General features: G+C 47.4%; 1 long non-coding RNA gene across 1 annotated transcript in view; it reads left to right on the top strand.

Annotated features, from left to right (window-relative positions):
- Positions 1 to 4,040: 4,040 nt before the first annotated feature.
- LOC129676163 (uncharacterized) overlaps positions 4,041 to 19,977 on the top strand; it is a 23,421-nt gene continuing 7,484 nt past the window's right edge. Inside the window, exons 1-2 of the long non-coding RNA XR_008720029.1 lie at positions 4,041 to 4,102; positions 16,791 to 16,888. This is a non-coding gene — a long non-coding RNA (uncharacterized LOC129676163). The remainder of the gene's footprint in view (positions 4,103 to 16,790; positions 16,889 to 19,977) is intronic.

Genomic DNA, 19,977 nt, shown 5'->3' with positions numbered 1-19,977 from the left:
TAATATGTGGAAGGTGGTGATCAGCCAGCAGGCACCATGCAGCCAAGAGGTATAGGACAGACACTGTCTGAAGCAGGGCTCAGGCTTCTTGTTCCCGACTGTGAGACTCGCAGCATCGGCTTGTCTCCTGAGATGGTAAAGTCAATGAAGAAATTGCTTTACTAGCATTTACACTAGCATTGCTGGTGTCCCTGTAACACTCAATAAGTCTGTATGTTCAGGATTGGTGGGTTCGGGGTGTTGCTCAGCGTGTATACCTGTTTGCTTTGAGAAGTTTTCGATTACCCATGAACTCAGAGCTCTAAGCTCAAGAAGTGAGAACTGGGCCCCAGGAAAACTGAGAGTCAGTTTGCAGCATGGGCCTCAGCATGGGGGTAAGACTGTCAACCCAGAACCGGGAAACAGAAGCAGATCACAAGACTGAGGCAGGCTTGTTTCAGAATAAAACTGACAGGAGGTATGTGACACCAGCAGACTAGGCTAAGCTACCCACAAAACAAAACATCTCAGACTTTCAGTGTCTCTTATGATGGACGTGGAGGGTATGCTTGAAATCCCAGACTTGGGGAGAAGAGACAGAAGAATTTCTGCAAGTTCAAGGCTGACCTAGTCCGTATGGTGAGTTCTAAGATAGCCAGGACTTTACAACTACATAGTGACACACACAGTGCAATAAAAAATAAAATAAAATAAAATAAGGTAAAATGAAAACTTAAAAGTTCAGAGATACAGTTCAGGAGACGTAGTGACTGTTTGCCTAGCATGCAAGGGTGGAGCCCTGGGTTTGATCTCCAGCTCTGCAGAGCTAGCTAGATGTGTGAAGGTGCAGGCTTGCACTCCTAGGAGAAAAAACCCAGGAAAATCACCAGTTCAAGGTCGCCTTCAACCACACAGTTCGAGACCATCCAGGGTACATGGTATCTTGTCTCAAAAACTAAAAAGTGATAGTGACGCTGGGCTAGAATGAACAAGAAAGCAGGAGGAAATAAGAGGAAAAGAAAAAGGGGGAAAAGGAGGAGTGGGGAAGACCCCGAGCATTGGCAGGGTGTGTATTTACAGAGAAAGAGCGGAGAGAGCCCAGGATGGAAGAGGAAGAAGTGACAGGAAGAATCCAGGCCACCATGAAACTTGAAATGTGAAGTCCCTTGCTGCTTGCTCCATCTCTACCCCACCCCCACCCCATCCCACCACCAGAACACGGGATCTCTATCAGCTTCAGCAGGCCCCAAGTCCCTCTGCTAGTCTGCTAGTCTGGCGCCCTTGGGGACACTGTGGGGATATCACAAATTAGACATCAGGCCTGCAGGGCGGATTACATCAGGGAGGGCTGGACTGTGGAGAAGATCAAAGACTCGCCTGGCAGGGCTCCCAGTGGGGCCCCCAGGCCTGAATTCCTGGCTGAACCCCCAGGAAACATTCTGATGTACAGATAGAAGCCCTGCAGTCCATGCAGGCTGCCTCTTCCTCCCTCCCTCTGCGGCCAGCCATCTTGCCCCCATGGTCTTCCCTAGCCATTCCACATGGTGGGTGAAGGGATAGTTAGAGACAAAAAAAAAAAAAGCAGAGCATAACCAGGCATGGTGGCACATGACTGTGACCCCAGCACTTCAGAGGTTGAGGCAAAAGGACCTTGAATTTGGCTAGCCCAGGGTACATCTCAAGATCGTGTTTCAAAGAAAGCAACGAAACACAAAATAAACACAAGGAAATGAAAACAAAACTAAAGTAGGCCTGTCGAAGTGACACACACCTGTAACCCCAGCACTCAGGAGGTACAGGGAAGAAAACTCAGGAGTTCAAGGCCAGATTCAGCTACATAACAAGTTTCCAGGCCAGCCTGGGCCACTGACACCCTGTCTCAAAACATTAAAAAAGAAAGACACCCTCACAAACAAAAACCTTGGAAATAGCATGCCATATCTTCTCAGGCCTCAGTTTCCTGACTACCAGAGGGACTTTCTACTGAAAGTAGGGAGTTCCTGCTTGCAGAGTTGGGAACATTCCCTGGGATAAATAAATAGATTTATTTGTTTCTCGAGCCTTGGTCTCCTGGGTGTAAAACAGAGAGCATGTAAACACCTCTCCCGCCGAACTGCTGCTGGCTTTAACTGCGATCACAGAAGAAGAACGCTGGGCCCAGATCCTGGCATGCAGCAGAGCCCTCAGCACATGGCTCACCACCGTGTTTGCAAGACACAAGCCAGATTGCCATCGCAGACAGGGGCTAATATATGGCATCGTGCTCTGGCCGAGAATTGGAACATTGTGATTAGAAGCTGGAAGGGAGGGGGGACAAAAAGAACCTGTCCTCAAGTGCGCAGTGACAGACCACAGACGCTCTTGGCAGCCAGAGGGGCTGAGGAAGGACAGAACAGATCATATTAATAACAATAAATTATATCTACACCATGATTCATGCTTCTCATTACGCTATCTTACAGTACTGAAGGAAGGGTGTAGCAACCTCCTTGTTTGTCTCGAGTGTGTTCACATCTTGTGGTTATTTGAGGTGATACCATTTTTTCCTGCTGTTGGTTGTTATTTCTCTCGCTTTCCAAACTGGGGAAACTGACTCTTGGAGAAAGCTAACGGTTTGCCCAAGGGAAAAGTTGAAGCTGAGATCCACATCTGGGAGTTGGTGATATGGCTCCATGGGTAAAGGCACTTGTGGCCAAGCCTGATGACCTGAGTTCAATTCCCCAGGACCTGTAGGGTGGAAGGAGGGAACAAGTTCCTGGATGTTGTTCTTTGACCTCCTCATATGCCATGAACCCCACCTCCATAACTAAATAACTAAACGTTTAAAACAACTAAAAGAACAAAGATTCCAAACTGTGTTTTCTAAGCCCAGCTTTTCAGTCTTGTGTGTGAGATAACTCCTTTCCCACTCTGCCAGCCTGTAACTCACCATGGGTTGGGGGTGAAGGGGTCTTGAGGTCTTGGGTTTCTCTCTTCCATGATGGATGAGTCCACTTTTGTCTCCTTGTCAGCTAAGGGTGAAAGAATCAAGGACCCCTCCTGCATCTGGACCTGAAGATGAAGGCTGTGTAATTCCAGCTACTTAAGAGGACTAGGCAGGAGGATCGTGGGTTCCAAGCCACTCTGGGCAGCTTAGAGACACTCAAAAACACGTGAAAGGAAATGAGAACTATAAGAAAGTGTCACTGCTATGGAAGACCTCCTGCTCAGGGGGGGGTCACAATTCCCAATACAGGCTAGCAAAACAGAGCCCCCAACCTCCCCTGCCTCTACTCCCACCACACCCAGAGTTCTAGGACCTATAAGAATCCCCAGCCCCTGGGCTAGAGAGATGGCTCAACAGTTACGAGCACTAATTGTTCTTCCAAAGGACCAGGGTTCAATTCCCAGCACCCATATGTCAACTCACAACTGTCTGTAACTCCAAGATCAACCCTCAGACAGACAGACATGCAGACAAAACAGTAGTGCATATAAGATAAAAATAAATAATTAGAAAAAAAAAAAGAAAGAGAAGCAGCTATCCTTTGCATTCTGGGCAGGGCGGGGTAGGCATGACTCTGATTTGGACTTGAACTTCCTCTCCTTTGTTGAAAGGCTTCTCTGTGTCTTTGAAGCCAGAAGCAGCCTAATTAGCATTGTTCATGGGCTCTCTTCGTTCCCTACCTTATCTCTTCACCCTGAAACTCAGAGCCAGCTCAAGACCCACTTAGTTCAGAGTTCAGGTTCACGTGTCTTTGGAGAGGGTTCGGCTAGGGAAATGAGTGCAGCCAACAGGCTGGATTTCTGGGGTACTGGTGGTGGGGCACGACAAAGGATCCCCTTCACCCTTCTCTATCCCATGACTTCCTTTGTCTCCTGTCCCCATCCCCGATCCCGCCCCCCAGCACACGAGCCTGGAGGCTTCCCAATAAAACAGTAACTTTATCTAGGACGAGCACAGTCCGTGTAGAATGGATAAGGTGTAATTAATAACAGAAAATAACGCTGCCCCCTCCTGATCTTTGACCCTCATATAAACGTCTTAAGTTTTATGACAGCTCCGCACAAAATTAGTGTGTGAGGGCGTGCGCACATGTGTGAGCGTGCTAGCGTTAGGGCAGAACCGATACCCTCTCGTCTGGTGAGTGTTCTTGCCGTGCTGGCTGGAACTGGTTTGTGTTTCTGAGGAGCCTGGCCTCTCGCTGAACCCAGGAGCTGCCTGAGAGTCATCTGAGATCTGACAGTGAGGATTCTGCCTCGTTCTCTAGGATCCCGTGTCTAAGGTCATGTATGATTTTTAGATGAGGGTTATGTGTATATCCCAGCATTCCAGAGGCTGAAGCAGGGAGGCTGGAAGCTACAGACTAGATTGGGCTACATGGGTAGACTTTATCTGCAAAGAAAACACCTGGCTGCGGCAGAGGCAGGTGGATCTCTGTGAGTTTAAAGCCAGCCTGGTGTACATAGTCAGGGATTCAGAGAGAGAGAGAGAAAGAGAGAGAGAGAGACCCTGTCTTACACACACACAGACACACACACACAGAGAGAGACACACAGACACACACACACATCTTTTAGCTCATTATGACATTTCCAAGCCCTAAAGGATGCTGGAAAAGGTCACCAACAGCTATGTGTGTCCCTAGCAGTGAGCTTTTCATTGGTTTGATGCTATAATCATTTGGGTCTCAGAATGTCATGGTTAAGAAAACAAAATAAAACAAACAGACCAAAAAAAAAAAAAAAAAAATACTGGTCCCAGAAGCCACAGGAAGGCACTTCAATGTGACTTCACTGAGGCCATTCATCTATGGAAGAATGGAGGCAGTGTGCTGGCCCAGATGTAGCGGCATAGGTCTGTAAATCTGTACTCAGGAGGCTAAGGTAGAAAGACTGTGAATTTTGAGGCTAGCCTGGTCTACCTAGCAAGGCCCTGTTTCAAAGAAACAAAGAGAAATGATCAGCATGGTAAGTGGAGGACAATGGGGAGACGAAAAATGTTGTCGCCACAGACCGCCGTCTCCCTGGAGTTGGAGGAGAACTGAGTAAATGGAGCCGCTGTCCTTCGGAGTAGAAGGATGCTGTAACTGGTTCTGTTTATCTTAATGGATCCCCAGTATGTTCATTTAAAGTAATATTATCTTGCTTTAAAGGTCACTGCGCTGGCCAGAGCTATTGGATTCCCATGATTCATTCCGTGGGGATGTTCGGCTTTTTTTTTTTTTTTGTGGGGTCCTCAGCACCAACATCTGGGTTAATGGAAGCCACACCGGCCACGAAGTCAGTAGCTTTGAATCTTCCAGGCCTCAGGAGGCCTGGGCAGGGTGGACCAGCCGCTTCCTTTTGATCAGCAATGATGAGTGAACCAGAGGTCACGAATGTCTGGGGCCTGTGCTTTGGCTCCTACCAGACAGCAGCAACTGGGCCCTGTCCTGTCCCCTCCCACCATGGCCCTGGGAGTTGAGTTTCCTAAGCTTGCCAGTCTCTGGGTAGACGGTCCCAGGACCTCAGGGCAACAGAGGGACTTTCTTTTGGAAGATCCCAGCCCTAAATCACTGGAGGAGACGCCTTTGCTCAACCCTAAACCTCCTCCCTCCTCCCCCTTTCCATTTGGTTCCTGTAGACATGGATGAACTGATTCCTTCTTCCCCGGGGGAATTCCTGCTCCTGGATGTCAGGTGACAGGCAAATTTTTTGGAAGGAGATCTCTTTCTCCAGGGGGAGTCACTGGGTTGGTGAGCTCTTTTATGGGCATGCCTGAACTCTGGAGGGCCCCCAAACTGACAGCCACCTCTGCCTGCTAAATTGATCATATATTTTCCTGCCATTATGTCACCCTTTGACAAATGTGTTTGCTGGTCATATTTTTATGGTGCTTCTTCCAGTGGGGGGGGGGGGGGGAGTCCACTGAGGGTGGGGGTTGCTGTGATTTATATGGAAGGAGAAAGAAGAGGATTGCTTATCGCTGGCATCAGAGGTGGGATTTCCCAATTCCCACCGTCTCCCTTTTGTTTTGAGGCCGAAAGACAGCATCGGCTGGTCTGATTAAAGAGTTTGGGAAGTTCTGAGGGCTTTGAGCCTCATAAAGCTGACAATGGCCAGGACATGAGGACTCAGGTACCTCTTTATTTGACATCCTTCTGGGTACTTCACAACCCAGTAGGTGGGTCCTGGAATTTGTTGCCAGGATGAGAAAGTCTTGATGAATGTAAGGTATTTCCCACTAGAGGCCTGAGTTTTGGCCATGTGGTGAGTAAGCTCTTAAATAGTGCTTCAAAACAACTGAATAAATATTCATTAAGAGACAGAGTAAAGAAGGCAGGAGAGGAAAAGCATGAATTTTACCAGAGCTTCCTAGATCTAGTGCTGGTAAGGGAACTCACAGTCTTACCTGTGAGGAAGTTAGTTGTGTTCATTCTGCAGATGGGGAAGTTAGGCAGAACTCTCAGGCTCCAGAAGGACCTAAGCAAGGTCTCACATAGCATGACTGTTATCAAGGATTGCTCTCAGGAGACTTGGCAACGTGTGGTAGGTAAGTATAGCTGAGAGTTAAGGGGCTGGTGAGATGGCTCGGTAGGCAAAGAGGCTTGCTTCCAAGCCTGATGATCTGAGTTCAATCCCTGGGACCCACATGGTAAAAAGAGAGAGCCAACTCTCATGGGCTCCCAGCTTCATAGAACTCAGGGACCTAGGACCTTACATAGGCTAGGCAAGAGCTTTATTAATTCTAGGATCTGCAATTTCAGGATTTTATATATATATATACATAAATATTAACTTAATATATTTAGGGACTAAATAAGTATATACATAAATATATATAAATAAATATATATATTTATGTATATACGGAGTTTTAGTTTTTAGAGACAGGGTTTCTATGTGTAGCTTTGGCTGTCCTGGACTCACTTTATAGACCAGACTGGCCTTGAATTCACAGAGATCTGCCTGCCTCTGCCTCCCTAGTGCTGGGATTAAAGGTATATGCTATCATGCCTGGCTAATAATTTGTTTCTTTTTGTCTGAGATGGGCCTTAGTCCTTACCATAGATGATCTGGTACTCAGTATATAGCCTAAACTGGCCTGAATCCTGTGATGCTCTTGGCTTGACCTCTCAAGTGCAGGGGATTCTGGGAATGCAGCATTCCTGGCTCTAAATCCTAATTTCTTGGGGCCTAAACTCTGTCTTATTTAGGATGTCTCATGGGCTCACTGATGGCTTCCTGTAGTCGGATAGGTGCATACTTTTTCCATTGCTCACATGCGAACACTCCTCTTCACCTGGCTTCACTCCAAATTGACAACTTGCTGTGTTCCACCCACAACCCATCAAACACAGGAGGGCCACCCTCTCACCAATGATTCTGTTAAGCAAGAACAGAATCCAAGTTCCCTAAGAAAGTTTTGATTTCACTTTATTTATTTGTATGTTGTAATTTTGAGGCAGGGTAGATAGCCACGCTTGGCCCTAAACCCACAAGTACACTGTCTCAGCCAGACTCATCTGGAAAGACTATGGGCCACTTGATGCTGAGGACTCTAACCATTTTAGTGATCTCTCACTTCATCTGAAGAAGTGGAATGCCTTGGACATTTGGACGGCCAATTGAAGCACCTGCGTGGGGCTCTGTGGGTAGCCTGGGCTCATCCAGGGGTATCAATCAGGCTTCTCACAGAGCAACCCAGTGCTCCAGGAGAGAGTGTGTCAGCAAGCACATAGAACTCAATGTTTTCTTCTGTGGCCAATCTAGGAGGCCAGCATAGACACTTCTGCCAGAGTCTATCTTTTGAAGAAGTCAAGACTCTCCCACAGACAAGGGAAGAGACTCCAGACCCACACAAACGAGGAGGAGGGTTTTCAAATTGCCAGATGTAGATATATTAAGCCCCATTTTATTGATACAAGCGTGGGACTACAAAAACCCCATGAAGCCAAGTCATGGGGCGCACCTTGGGTCCCAGAACTTGAGAGGCAGAGGCAGGGGGAGCTCTGTGAGTTCGAGGCCAGCCTGGTCTACAGAGAGAACTCTAGAACAGCCAGGGCTGTCTGGAAAAACAAAAATCAAAAACAAAACAACCCCCAAAACCCAAAACCAAACAAACAAACAAAAACAAACCAAAAACAAAACAAAACCAAAAGCCAAAAAACAACAACAGCAAAAAAAAAAAAAAAAAAAAAAAAAAAAAAAAAAAAAAAAAAAAAAAAGAAAGAAAGAAAGAAAGAAAGAAAGAATGAAGAAGGGAAAGAAGGAAGGAAGGCTTCAAGGTTAATGCATGATATTACAAGTAGGGTGTTATCCTAGTCCACAGCTACATAATAAGAAGGCACATCTGGGCTGGGGTCATTCACTGAGGGTGAAGACAGCTTGCTTAGCAAGAAGTCCTGTGATAACTGCACCACATCAAACCAGGTGTGGTGGTGCAACCTTGTCATCTCAGCACTCGAGAGGTAGTAGAGGCAGGAGGATCAGAAGTTCAAGACCATCCTCGGGTACATTGTGAGTTTTAGTCTGGCCTGGGCTATTAACACGACCCTGTCTAAAAACCAATACCGGAACAAACCATACCCGGAATAAAACAAGGCTGGAGAGGTATCCCAGTCTGTAAAATGTTTGCTTTGTGAGCATGAGGGTTTGTGTTTGACTCACAGAACCCCAGTAAAAGATCAGGGCATGATGGCAAGTTCTTGCAATTTCAGGAGTAGGGAGGCGTGTGTGTGTGTGTGTGTGTGTGTGTATGTATGTGTGTGTGCGCTCGAGTTTATGTGTGAACACACACCACTTAAATTCAAAATAATCAAGTACTATTTCTGTACTTGGAAATACATGTATTTCCATGGCATGGAGCTTTAACATCAACCCTTCACCCCACACCCAGTGTCAAGTATACATTTGCCGCTGACATGGTGTTCGCTGAGTGAATGCGAGACCTTCATTTGCTGAAGGCGATGTGAGAACAGCCCTGCCCTCTTGGAAGCCTGCGGCTCTGTTGTATGAAGTCCACCTTCCCCTCTGCCTCCAGGACTAAGCATCCTCTGGAGGGTTGCAACATGAAAAGAGTTCCAGATCCTGTCTGACTTCTGTGTGGAAAATGATGTACTTTCTGGTCCATCTGCCCCCTCCCTGCCAGTTGCTGCAGACACAAAAGAGACAGGGGAAGGCAAGGTTTTGAGAGCCGTCTTGAATGCAGCAGAGAATTTAGCTGGAGTGTGGTGAGCAGGGCCCTCAAAATACAATTAAAACCCGGTCAGGCTCCGGAAAACTGCATTACCATCCCTCAATCAAACCAGCGAGCATACGTGGTGCAGGCGTCTCCCTGGAGGACACTTCTTCCGAGGGCTGTCATCGGCCGCAGTGATCTCCCAACCCCCATGGCAGCAGAGCCCTGTGAGGGCCTGGACCTCAGGGGTGGAATTCCCGGTGGAAGAAGGAACCCAGGGCCCATCTGCGTTGCTGCTGGGCTGTGTGTTCCGTATGGCATATGTGTAAGCATGTGAGTGTTCATATGAGCCACAGTGCATGTGTGGAGTCAGAGATCCGCCTCTGGTGTCAGTCCACTTTTTCCACACTGCTTGAGAGAGAGTCTCTTGTTTGCCACTTTGTGTACCAGGCTGGCTTGCTAGAGAGACACTTTGGGGCATCTGCAGGCTACTGAATCTGCCCTCATTCTCGTGCTGTGGCAGGTGATTTACCTGCTGAGCCATCTCTCCACTCTGAGTATGTTTTCAGCTCCTGATGTTTGTGGATGTTGAAGAAGACGGATAGGTCTAGCCTGGAACTCCAGACATCCACTGAATGAAAGTGGCTCACTCATCCAACCAACAAACCTCTCATTTGAGCCCTGTCTCTGCAATCCCAGCACCTTAACTAGGCACAGTGTCTGCAGAGCACACTGGGTAGGCAATTCTTGCTGATCATTTTAGTTGTCAGGAGTTGGGGTCTGAGTAGTCTGTAGAAGACAGAAGGGCAGCTATGTTGCAAATTATGGGATGGTGCCTGAGTGCTCATCAGGTTTTCACTGCGATGGCAGAATGTCTTAAAACACATTAAGGGTCTGGGAGACTGGCCCAGTGGTCACCTACGTCTCTTGTGGTGAGATGGGAGGCAGAGTCAGGGGAGCTCCCAAAGCTCACAGGCCACCTAGCTAAAGACCCTGCCTCCAACAAGGTGGGGGGTGTGAAGACTGACCCTAGGTTGTCCTGACTTCCACTTGGGGTGCTGTAAGTGGGCCCATGCTTACACACATGCTCACACATGCATACACAATGATAATGAAATACTAATAACAAGTAAGGATGATACACCCTTGTAATCACAGAATGTGAGAGGCTGAGGCAGGAGGATTGCAGTGAGTTTGAGGCCAGGCTGAGTAGCCCAGGCTGATCTCAGACTTGCTAAGTAACCGGGATGACACTGAACACCTGATCCTCCTGCCTCTGTTTTCTGATGCTTAGATCACAAACATGTACCGACAAGTTCAGCTTCTCCTCCCAAAGCTCTGCACGCCTCTTCCTCTTGAGTGCTGGGATTAAAGGTGTGTTCCACCACACCTGGCTGCTCTTTTCTGAGACGGCTTCTCATTATGCAGCCCTGGCTAGCCTGGAACTCCATAAGCCAACCAAAGTGACCTTGAACTCACAGTGACCCTCCAGCCTCTAACACCCAAGTGCTGAAATCTCATGCCCGCACCTCCATATCTTGCTGAGTAGGGTTTAACACTTGGTCTTGGCTCATGGGTTCAGAGGGGTCACTTCCTCCCTGCCCATCCGATTCCCACTTCTTTGTACAGGTGGAGGGACACAAGATGAAGCAGGGTCACATCCCGCACAGCAGTCAGGAAGCAGCAGCCAGAAAGAATGGGACAAGACGCTTCCTTCCACCGCGTAATACCTGTAGTGAACTCCCTCCAGGAAGGAGTCCACCTCCTAATAATGTTCTTCAGAGTCCATTGGCTGACAGCCAATCCTCTGATTACAGGAACCTGGTGGGCTGCAGGGACAGTTCCTATCTAACCCACGACACCCCATGAGGAAGAATTATGAGTGTTGCTTAACGGTGATGAGCCCTGGCTGCACATATTGTATGATAGTGACTCAGACAGATAACAGATACAGTCATGGTTGGTCATCTTTGTCCTTTCCTCTTCTCTCCCCTCCATTCCTCTTTCCTCCTTCCCATTCCCCTTCCATCCTCTCCATTTCCCATCCCTCTTTTACATTCCCTTGCCCTCCTTTCCCCGTTGTTTTGCCCATCTTTCTTTCTCAGTGTGGAGCAGGTTGGCCTCGAACTCACTATGTACCTGAGGTTGATTTTGAACTCTGAGAGTCCTGTCTATCCCTAGAGTGCAGGAAGTGGTATATACCCCCATACCATATTCATGTGGTGCTAAGGATCAAATTCAGGGCCCTGTATATGCTAGCTAGGAAAGCATTCTACCACATCCTCAGCCCCATTCTAGACATTTCTTTAAGTGGTGGGACCTGAGTAGGGGTCCCTGGAAGGATGTCATGGCTCTTTCTTTCGTCTCTCATCCAGCTTTGACCTGCTGACCGTGTGGCTGATGAAGATGTCGCATGCACATGTGTGCCTGTGCGTGTGTGTCCAGAGTGATGAGGGCTGTGTGTTTGGACTCATGTGGTCATCTGTTTATGTCTGTCGGCCTCACTGTGGCTCTACTCAGAAGAGCTCCGCAGTCATTTCCTTCTGTCACTTGCCTAAGAAACACATGTGTCCAGCTGAGGACCTGACTTCATCGGCAGAAGAGCTTAAGGAATGGGTACAGCTGACCTTTCTTTGCTGGCTTCCTCTCTCCCTTGTCCCCACTCCAATTCTTCTGACTGTCCTACGTGCCCGGACCTCAGTCATAAAAGCAGAGGCCCATAAACTTCTTGGTGCAATGAAGCTTTAAGCTTTAAACTGTGAAGTTTAGTTTAGGCAAGCTTTGCTTTTGGGATATGAGTCTTCAGGAAGCATGAAAAATCCTGTTTCAGGGCCAATGCATTGGCTTAGCTGATAAAGGTGTCTGTCTTCAAGCCTGCTGACCTGAGTTCAATTCCCCGGGGCCTACATAGTGAAAGGAGAGAGACTGACACCCCAACAATTATCCTCTGACCTCTACACACATGCTGAGGCACAAGCACATGCCCAAACATACATACACATATACTTTAAAATCTGGCTTCAGATGACTCCATAGCTCAACAGGGTCCGGGTAGGGGTAGTCCCATGAGGATTTCAACCTCAGTGTTGTGGACATCTGGGTCTACTCAGTCTGTGTTGCAGAGATTGTCCTGTGGAGCATAGGACACTGTGGTGCCTGTGGCCCGTTCCTTGAATATGACAACCCTAAGTGTCTCTAGATATTCTCGCTTCCAATCACCGAAGGCATGCCATCAACCTTGGTGGAAAGCTATTATTATTATTATTATTATTATTATTATTATTATTATTATTATTTTTGAGACAGGGCTTCTCTGTGTAGCCTTGGCTCTCTTGGACTCCCTTTGTAGACCAAGCTGTCCTTGAACTCACAAAAGTCCGCCTGCCTCTGCCTCCCTTAGTGCTGGGATTACAGACAGGCGTGTGCCACTATGCCAGTCCCCGAAACCATTAATCAGGGAGGATGTGTGGAGACAGGAGGATGAGAAGTTCAAGGTCATTTCCTGCTTCATAGAGAACTGCAGCCTGGCCTGGGCTACTTGAGTCTGTTTCAAAATAAAATGAAAACAAGCTATAATATGCTCTTGCATGTTTGCACTTTTTGTTGTTGTTTTTCAAGACAGGGTTCCATTGTGTAGCCTTTGCTGTCCTGGAACTGCCCCTTTGTAGACCAGGCTAGACTCTGAGTTCTGATTTCCTCTGATTTCTGTGCTGGGATTAAAGGCTCTAGGAGGCACTACTTCTCTGTTGCATTATTCCTCTCCATAGTGAAGTGAAGAGCTCGCAGAGCTGACCTATATGGTCAGAAGTCAGGACAGAGGGCTAGGGGTGTGACTCGATTGGTGGTGGGCTTGCCTGGCATGAAGGAAGCTCTGGATTCCATCCCCAACACCAAGTGAACCAGGGGTGGGAGGGGCCACACCTGTAATCCCAGCCCTTGGGAGGTGGAGACAGGAGGATCAGAAGTTCAAGCTCATCACTGGCCAGTTCCAGGCCAACCTGGCCTACCCTATCTCAAACAAAAGCTGAAAATAACCAAAGATCAGGCTAAAGTTCCTTTGTTACGGAGAAGGGAAGGGTGGCTGAACAAGACAACATGGGGACTTCATTTGTGTTTGTTTATCTAGTTGTTTACTTTCGAGACTAGGTCATGCTATGTAGTCTAGGACAGACCCAGAGTCACTGGCCTAGAATTCAGGATTCCTTCTGTCTCAGCCTTCCCAGTACTGAAATTAGTGTGTCTGTATGCCTTTCAGTGTGCACACTGGACCATAACTTTATTTAATTTATTTTATGTGCATTGGTGTTAGGGTGTCAGACTACCTGGAACTGCTTACAGACAGTTGTGATCTGCCATGTGGGTACTGGGAGTTGAACCCCGGTCCCTTGGAAGAGCAGACAGTGCTCTTAACCACTGAGCCATCACTCCAGTGCCCCCCACCCCTGTTAATGTTTTAAATATAAGGTTTCACTTTGTAGCTCAGAGTAGCCTGGAATTTGTAACAATCCTTCTGCTGCAGCCAGCTGAGCACTGTGATCACAGGTGTGAGTCACCACACTCAGTTTTATTTGAGGCTTTGTGATCACCATATCATTTGAGTCCCAAAACCTGTATCACATTAATTATTTAATTAAGATATTTTAGTTGTAGAGATATTTTTAAAACATTACATTGATGTGTGTGTGTGTGTGCCTGTGTGCTTGCAGACTTGTGAGCACATGAGTGTGTACCAGAGCCTGCAGAGGACAACTTGATAAGTTTGCTCTGTCCTACCAGGAGGAACTTAGGTAGCAAACCTGGGCTTGGAAACAAGCATCTTCACCCACAGGGCTATCTCGGCAGCCCAATTTTGGCATTTTTAGTCAGGATTTCATGTAGTTCTCTCTGTGTAGCCAAGGATGATCTTGGACTCCTAATCATCCTGTCTTCAAGCCACTCCCTCCCCCAGGGATTACAAAGCCATATCACACCATTCAGCATCGGTATTTTCTTCTACATTGTTGGGTGGGTGGGGGTGGGTGACTGAGGAAGTGTTTGAGAGCAGACATGTCACAAGATGTGCCTGAGAGACCCACAGTGTTCATCCCAGAGGCCTCCGTAGCTTTGGAGTTCAGGAGAAGCTGTGAGGCCGCTTCTGTATCCTCTCCAGCTGGTCAGCATTTACAAACTGGGGCACATCTGTTCCTCACAGTCGGCATGGAGAAAGGGAGGGGTCAGCGAGCCACAAAACCCCCGGCACTAGGATAGATCCTACCCAAAGGCCAAGACTCCTAAGTTGGAGCCTTGCGGTGGATCTCCATACAGGATTCGAGATGATTCACCAAAAGGCCACTTCTTGGCGGGACCTGGTGGTGCTTGCCTGTAACCCGGCACGCAGGAGGCAGAAGCAGGGGGATGGCTGTGAGTCTGAGACCAGCATGGCTGCAGAGTGAGTTCAGAGCCAACCTGGGCTACAGAATGAGACTCTGTCCCCACCCCCTAAACCCCTCTTGACCACCTGGCCTCCTCTCCTCCTTCCTTTCTGAGGTTCCAGCTACTTCGAGACTTAAAGTTGTTTCGCCCTGGGAACACTCCCAGAATGCACTTGGGTGATGGGGAGAGGGCTCTGCAGAGAGGCCACTATAAAGTATAGTGAACACAGCGTATTTCTAGGTACTGTACCGCACTTAGTACACTGTGCGTAGGAGCTCTGGAAAATGTACACCCATGTGCTCAAGGACACCCTCCTCAGACCCATGCACACATACTCACAGCTGGTTAAATGACCCCAGACATGCAGAAGTGTGCACGTGGGACAGCAGGCCCATAGCAACATAGAAACACGCACACCCCAACATACACACGCACACTGAAATGAACGATATTGAAAGGCCCATCCAGATACCCTCTTGTTACATTTCCTTGCAGCTTCAGAATGGCTGGGGATCTAGAGCCACAAACAGCAAAAACTCTTGCTTTTCATGGGATTCCCTGGGAAATGAACTCACTGAGTCCTAAGCCAGGGCATGGCTCTAGACGGTTTGGACAACGTCTTTGAGTATGTCTCTTACAGGGGCTGTAGTCACTTTCCAGAGGAGACTTGACCTTGCCGGGGGGGGGGGGGGGGTCCCAGAGAGGCAAGCAAAGTGTGAGTGCACAGAGTGACGGCCCCAGGACTCTGGTTGAGTTAAGGCTGTTGATGACCAGGACAGGGAGTAACAGGGGCCCCCCAGGAGACAAAATAAAAAACAGCCATCTTCCAGCCCCCTTTCTCCAAGGTCTAATTACAGATGTCTTGACATTCCTCCTGCATTGAATTTCCTTAAAAGACTTGCCAAGAAGAAACATTTGGGAACTGTGTTTTGGGTTCAATCTGGGAATCACCCTTACTCACTTAGTCGTTGGATGACAAAACACTTAATTACAACAGGCGCAGGGCACACCACACTGCCACACTGAATCCTCGACCCACATCACATACTGGGTCCCGACAGTGGCCTTTTGTACAAACCAACGTCTCTGATCTTACATTAATTACTACACAAATATACTCATTGTGGGTACCAGGCTTATAGGATGGAGTCTTCTTGACACATGTTCACAATAAAATGCATTTTTCCACTCCCTTCCCCTGACCCTGAGTGTGGGGGTGGGAGGCGGGCAGGGACAGACGAACATTTTTCAAGATGCATTCCCTGTTTGTTCTTTCCCGCCTTTTATTAAAGAGCCCCTTAAACCCAGCATTCCTGGCTTCTAACGGCTTTCCTTACTTTTGCTTTTATGCCTGGGAGAGACAGATTAGATTAGATTAAAGACCGGGGGACACCTCATGAAATCCATCCCATCTAGACGCCATTTGGCTGATAGGGCCAAGGGGGGTGGGGGTGGGGAGGTGGAGGGTGGTCTGTGCGTCTATGTGTCTGTTTCTCTGTGGCTTGCTGGTGGTCTCTTAGCAAACACCTTGTTCTGGTTGCATTTACCACCTCTCATTTCCCCATTCCCCCACCCCCACTTTAGCAGTCTATAGCCTTTTGAGGCCAGGAGGATGGCTCAGTGGGTAAAGGTGCTTGCCCTTAGGCTAAGCTTGGCAGGAGAGACCTGACTTCTATAAATTGGCCCCTGATTTCTACATGCTGCATGCTGTGACATGTGTGAGCAACGTCCCCTACCACAATAGAAAAATTAATTGATTAAAAAGAACAGGCTTATAGCCTTTGATTGTGGTCTGATTTTATGGTCAGTGACTTGTTTAAGAGGAGCCTAGCTCCTCAACCCAACAATTACTCCAAGTTTTGCCCTTAAAAAGGCAAACTATAGTTGAAAAAAAAAATTCTTTTTTGGCCCCCTTCTTCCTACCTGCCCTAGGGTAGTTTGATGATGTCATGGTGGTATCCAAGGCAATACTGTGACATCACATCTCAAAGAGTACCCCTGACCTTGGCCTGGAATTCAAAGGAAAATCAGCTCATAAACTTCTAAAGCTAGCAGGAGATAAATATCCTTAGTCATAAAAGAACAAACGACGTTGGGGTGAGGGGCCTGGGGGGAAGCATGCTGTAAAAGTCCCTGCCAGATTTTCCAGGAAGTGCCAGCAGCCATTAAAACAGAACGGGAGAGAACAACGGGGCCAGAGAGCTTGCCCACAATCCTAGAATCAAATAGGTGAGGTCTCTCCTCTCTCTCTTTCCAGAAACCATCAACTTTAAAATGGGAGCAGAGGGGTGAACCCAAGCCGATTGAAGCAAAAGTTAACCAACCATTCTCCTTGGAGTGAGCAAGGATCAGTAGGTGAGAGTGGGAAAAGGCGCCCCCCCCCCCACCATGGTGCCCATAGAAAGGGAAAAGCGTTCCATGTCCAGCTGGGCCCAGGAACAGAGAGATGGTGACGCACAGGCACATAAATTATGGAGCCTGGCTAAGGAAAGGGTGGGACAGTGTTGGCTTCTTGGGGTTTTTGCCTTTTTTTCTTTCTTTTTCCCCTTTTGATAGTATTTTACTCCACAGGCTAGGCTGGCCTCCCATTTCCAGGGACCCCACTGCCTCTGCTGAGGTTTAAGGTGAGCAGCGCTATACAGGGCAAACTGTTGTTTGCTTTAGGGTTTCACGGTTCAGTATGGCCTTGAACTTTGGGCAGTTTTTCTGCTTAAATATCCCCTACTCCCCCCAAGTGTTGGGATTACAGATGTGAACCACTGAGCCTTGATTGGGCCTTAGTGATTTGTATGGCATTAGGGTCCCTGGCCACAGAAGCGTAAGGCCTTTCTGTAGTGCTAATGAAGTTTTTCTTCAATATAAAATCATTGTCAAAGCAGAGGTGGAAAAATGTCAAGTTCAAGGGCGACCTGGAGTGCTTGGCAAGAGTCTGTTTTTTGTTTTATAGGAGTTGGGTAGCACATGCCTGGCATGCACAAGGCCCTGTACCTGTTTACATCAGTCTGGGTACCGTAGATCATGTCTCTCTCTCTGATTTTTTTTTGGTTTTGGGTTTTTTGAAACAGGGCTTTTCGATGTATCACTTTGTAGACCAGGCTGGCCTCAAACTCACAGACATCTGCCTGCCTCTGCCTCCCTGAGTGCTGGAATTATAGAGATTATATCTTTTAAAACTTTGTTTTTTTTTTGCATAAGCATGGGGGTATATGCCTTTAATTCCATCACCTGGGAAGCAGAACAGAGCCAGCCTTGTCTACATAGTGAGTTCTAGGATGACCAGGGCTACATCTGTCTAAAAAGAAGACAAAAAAGTTGGTGAGTGTGGTGTCTCATGCCCAGGAGGCAAGAGGCAGGAGGAACTGCTGCAAACTGAAGGCCAGCTTGGTCCACACAGTTAGTTCCAGGTCAGCCAGGCCAACATAGCAAGACCAGGCCTCAAACAAATAATGAGAAAGAGAGAGAGAGAGATTATTGTAAAATAAAACATCCATTTGTGAAAAGGAAAAAAACTCAGCTACCACCTTCCAGCTCTTGGGTGGAAGCTGTGCCCTTAATAGGTAAAGACCATGAGCTGGATTTATGTGGAAGGTGACAGTAAACCCAGGCAAGAGAGACTGAAGTTTTCTCTAGGCAATTTAGAAAATGAAAGCTACAGCTACGCATGATGGCATATGTCTGTAATTCCAGTACTTGAGATGAGGGCAAAAGGGTTAGGAGTTCAAGGTCATCCTTGGTTACTTTGAGGACCAACCTGGATTGTGGGAAATGGAGGGAGAAGAAAAAATAGAAAGAAAGAAAAAGAAAAAGAGAAGACAATGGAAATGTATGTGTGTCCTCTGGGGCTAACCTAAGGCCTCAACATAGACTCCATTTTTGAGCCTTCCAAGAATCACCTGGCCTGCTGTTGCAATGGTTGTCTCATCTCTTAGACATCCTGAGTGTTGGCCACACTGCATGAGTAGCTGGCCTGGAGAATTGCAACACTGTCCCTTGTTGTCAGGAGGACCCGCATGTGACATTTCTGAGGTTTGTTTTCTTGACTTTTAAAACAGGGCGGCCTGAGGGATCACACCAGCAAACACAACTCTTGTTCCAGGAAGCTTGGATCGATTCTTACAGACTGAGGCTGAAAGCCAGTGCTGAGGAACAGTTAGTGTTGACGATAAATTAGTGATGTCTGCCACATCACTAAAGAGTGGAAGAGTGGACAGGTGCCTACCATTCCACCTTCCGTTCCTGAATGGATTCCTGATTCTGGATTTCCTCCCTGGGTGTGTGCTCGTGGTAGTTCGCATACGTAGACATGAGACACAGCACGCTGTGTGCGTCCCTGACATTTGGAGGAGATCAACAGCAGGCTTTCACTGACTGTTCTCAGGGCTGTGATGACAGGGATAGCCTTGGAGTGCTAAGCAGGGAAAAGTGACCCACAAGGGAGGGACAGGCAAAACTGACTTTCTGAAGCAAGTGCCTTCTAAGCTAGCTTCTAAAGGATGAATGAATAGATATTACCTTGGGAAGAGGGTCTGGCAAGATGAGAATGGAATTTGGCTGCATTTGGGTAAGACAAATTGCCTTGTGAAATCTGATAAGTACTGGGAGGGGAGTAGGGAGCCATGGAGGAATTTTATGCAAGGGATAGTCATTATCGACAAACAGAGTCATTTTGAAAGTCAGGTGTGGTAGGGCACCCTGTGGTTCCAGCAGAGGGGAAGCTAAGGGACAATTTGAGTTTCTAGGCTAGCATTGATTACAGAGCAAGTCTGAGGTTAGCCTGAGCTAGAGAAGCTATCTCAAAACAAAGCAAGGTCTAGGAATGTATCTCTGTAGGTAGAGGCATGCATGAGGCTTGATTACAAGCATATGGGTTTGATTAAATACCCATATAAATTACATTTCAGTAATCGGGAGGTCAAGGGAGGAGGGACAAGACTGTAAGGTCATTTTTGGTTACATAGTGAATCCTGCCTAAACAAACAAACAAACAAACAAACAAACAAACAAATGAGAGACCCATTCAACAGATGAAGGGCAGAGGCATGGAACTGTGAAATGGATTGAATAACAAGTTTGCTCTCCAGGATTTCTTCCTACCTCATCCTCAGTTAGCTTAGCCCACTTTGAACTGTATTATCCCATGTCAGAGGAAAATAACTTTGCTGTGCTCAGTTGAATACTTGTGTTTTGGAACATGCCCACTGAGAATGTGACCTTGCTTGGAAATAGGGATTCTGTAGATAATTGGGTGGAGAGGAAGTACTAGTGCATTTGTGTGGGCTCAAATTCAATGAACCAGTCCCCTCAGAAGACGAAGAAAGAAGAAGAAATAGGAAGAAGAAGAAGGAGGAGGAGGAGAAGAAGAAGGAAGAAGAAGAAGAAGAAGAAGAAGAAGAAGAAGAAGAAGAAGAAGAAGAAGAAGAAGAAGAAGAAGAAGAAGAAGAAGA

This window comes from Psammomys obesus, unplaced genomic scaffold (genome assembly GCF_907164565.1).
Source record: "Psammomys obesus unplaced genomic scaffold, mPsaObe1.curated_primary_1811, whole genome shotgun sequence".
In the NCBI taxonomy this organism is placed as follows: domain Eukaryota; kingdom Metazoa; phylum Chordata; class Mammalia; order Rodentia; family Muridae; genus Psammomys; species Psammomys obesus.
The sequence above is the reverse complement of the archived record's forward strand: the minus strand, read 5'-3'. Positions and strand labels throughout refer to the sequence as shown.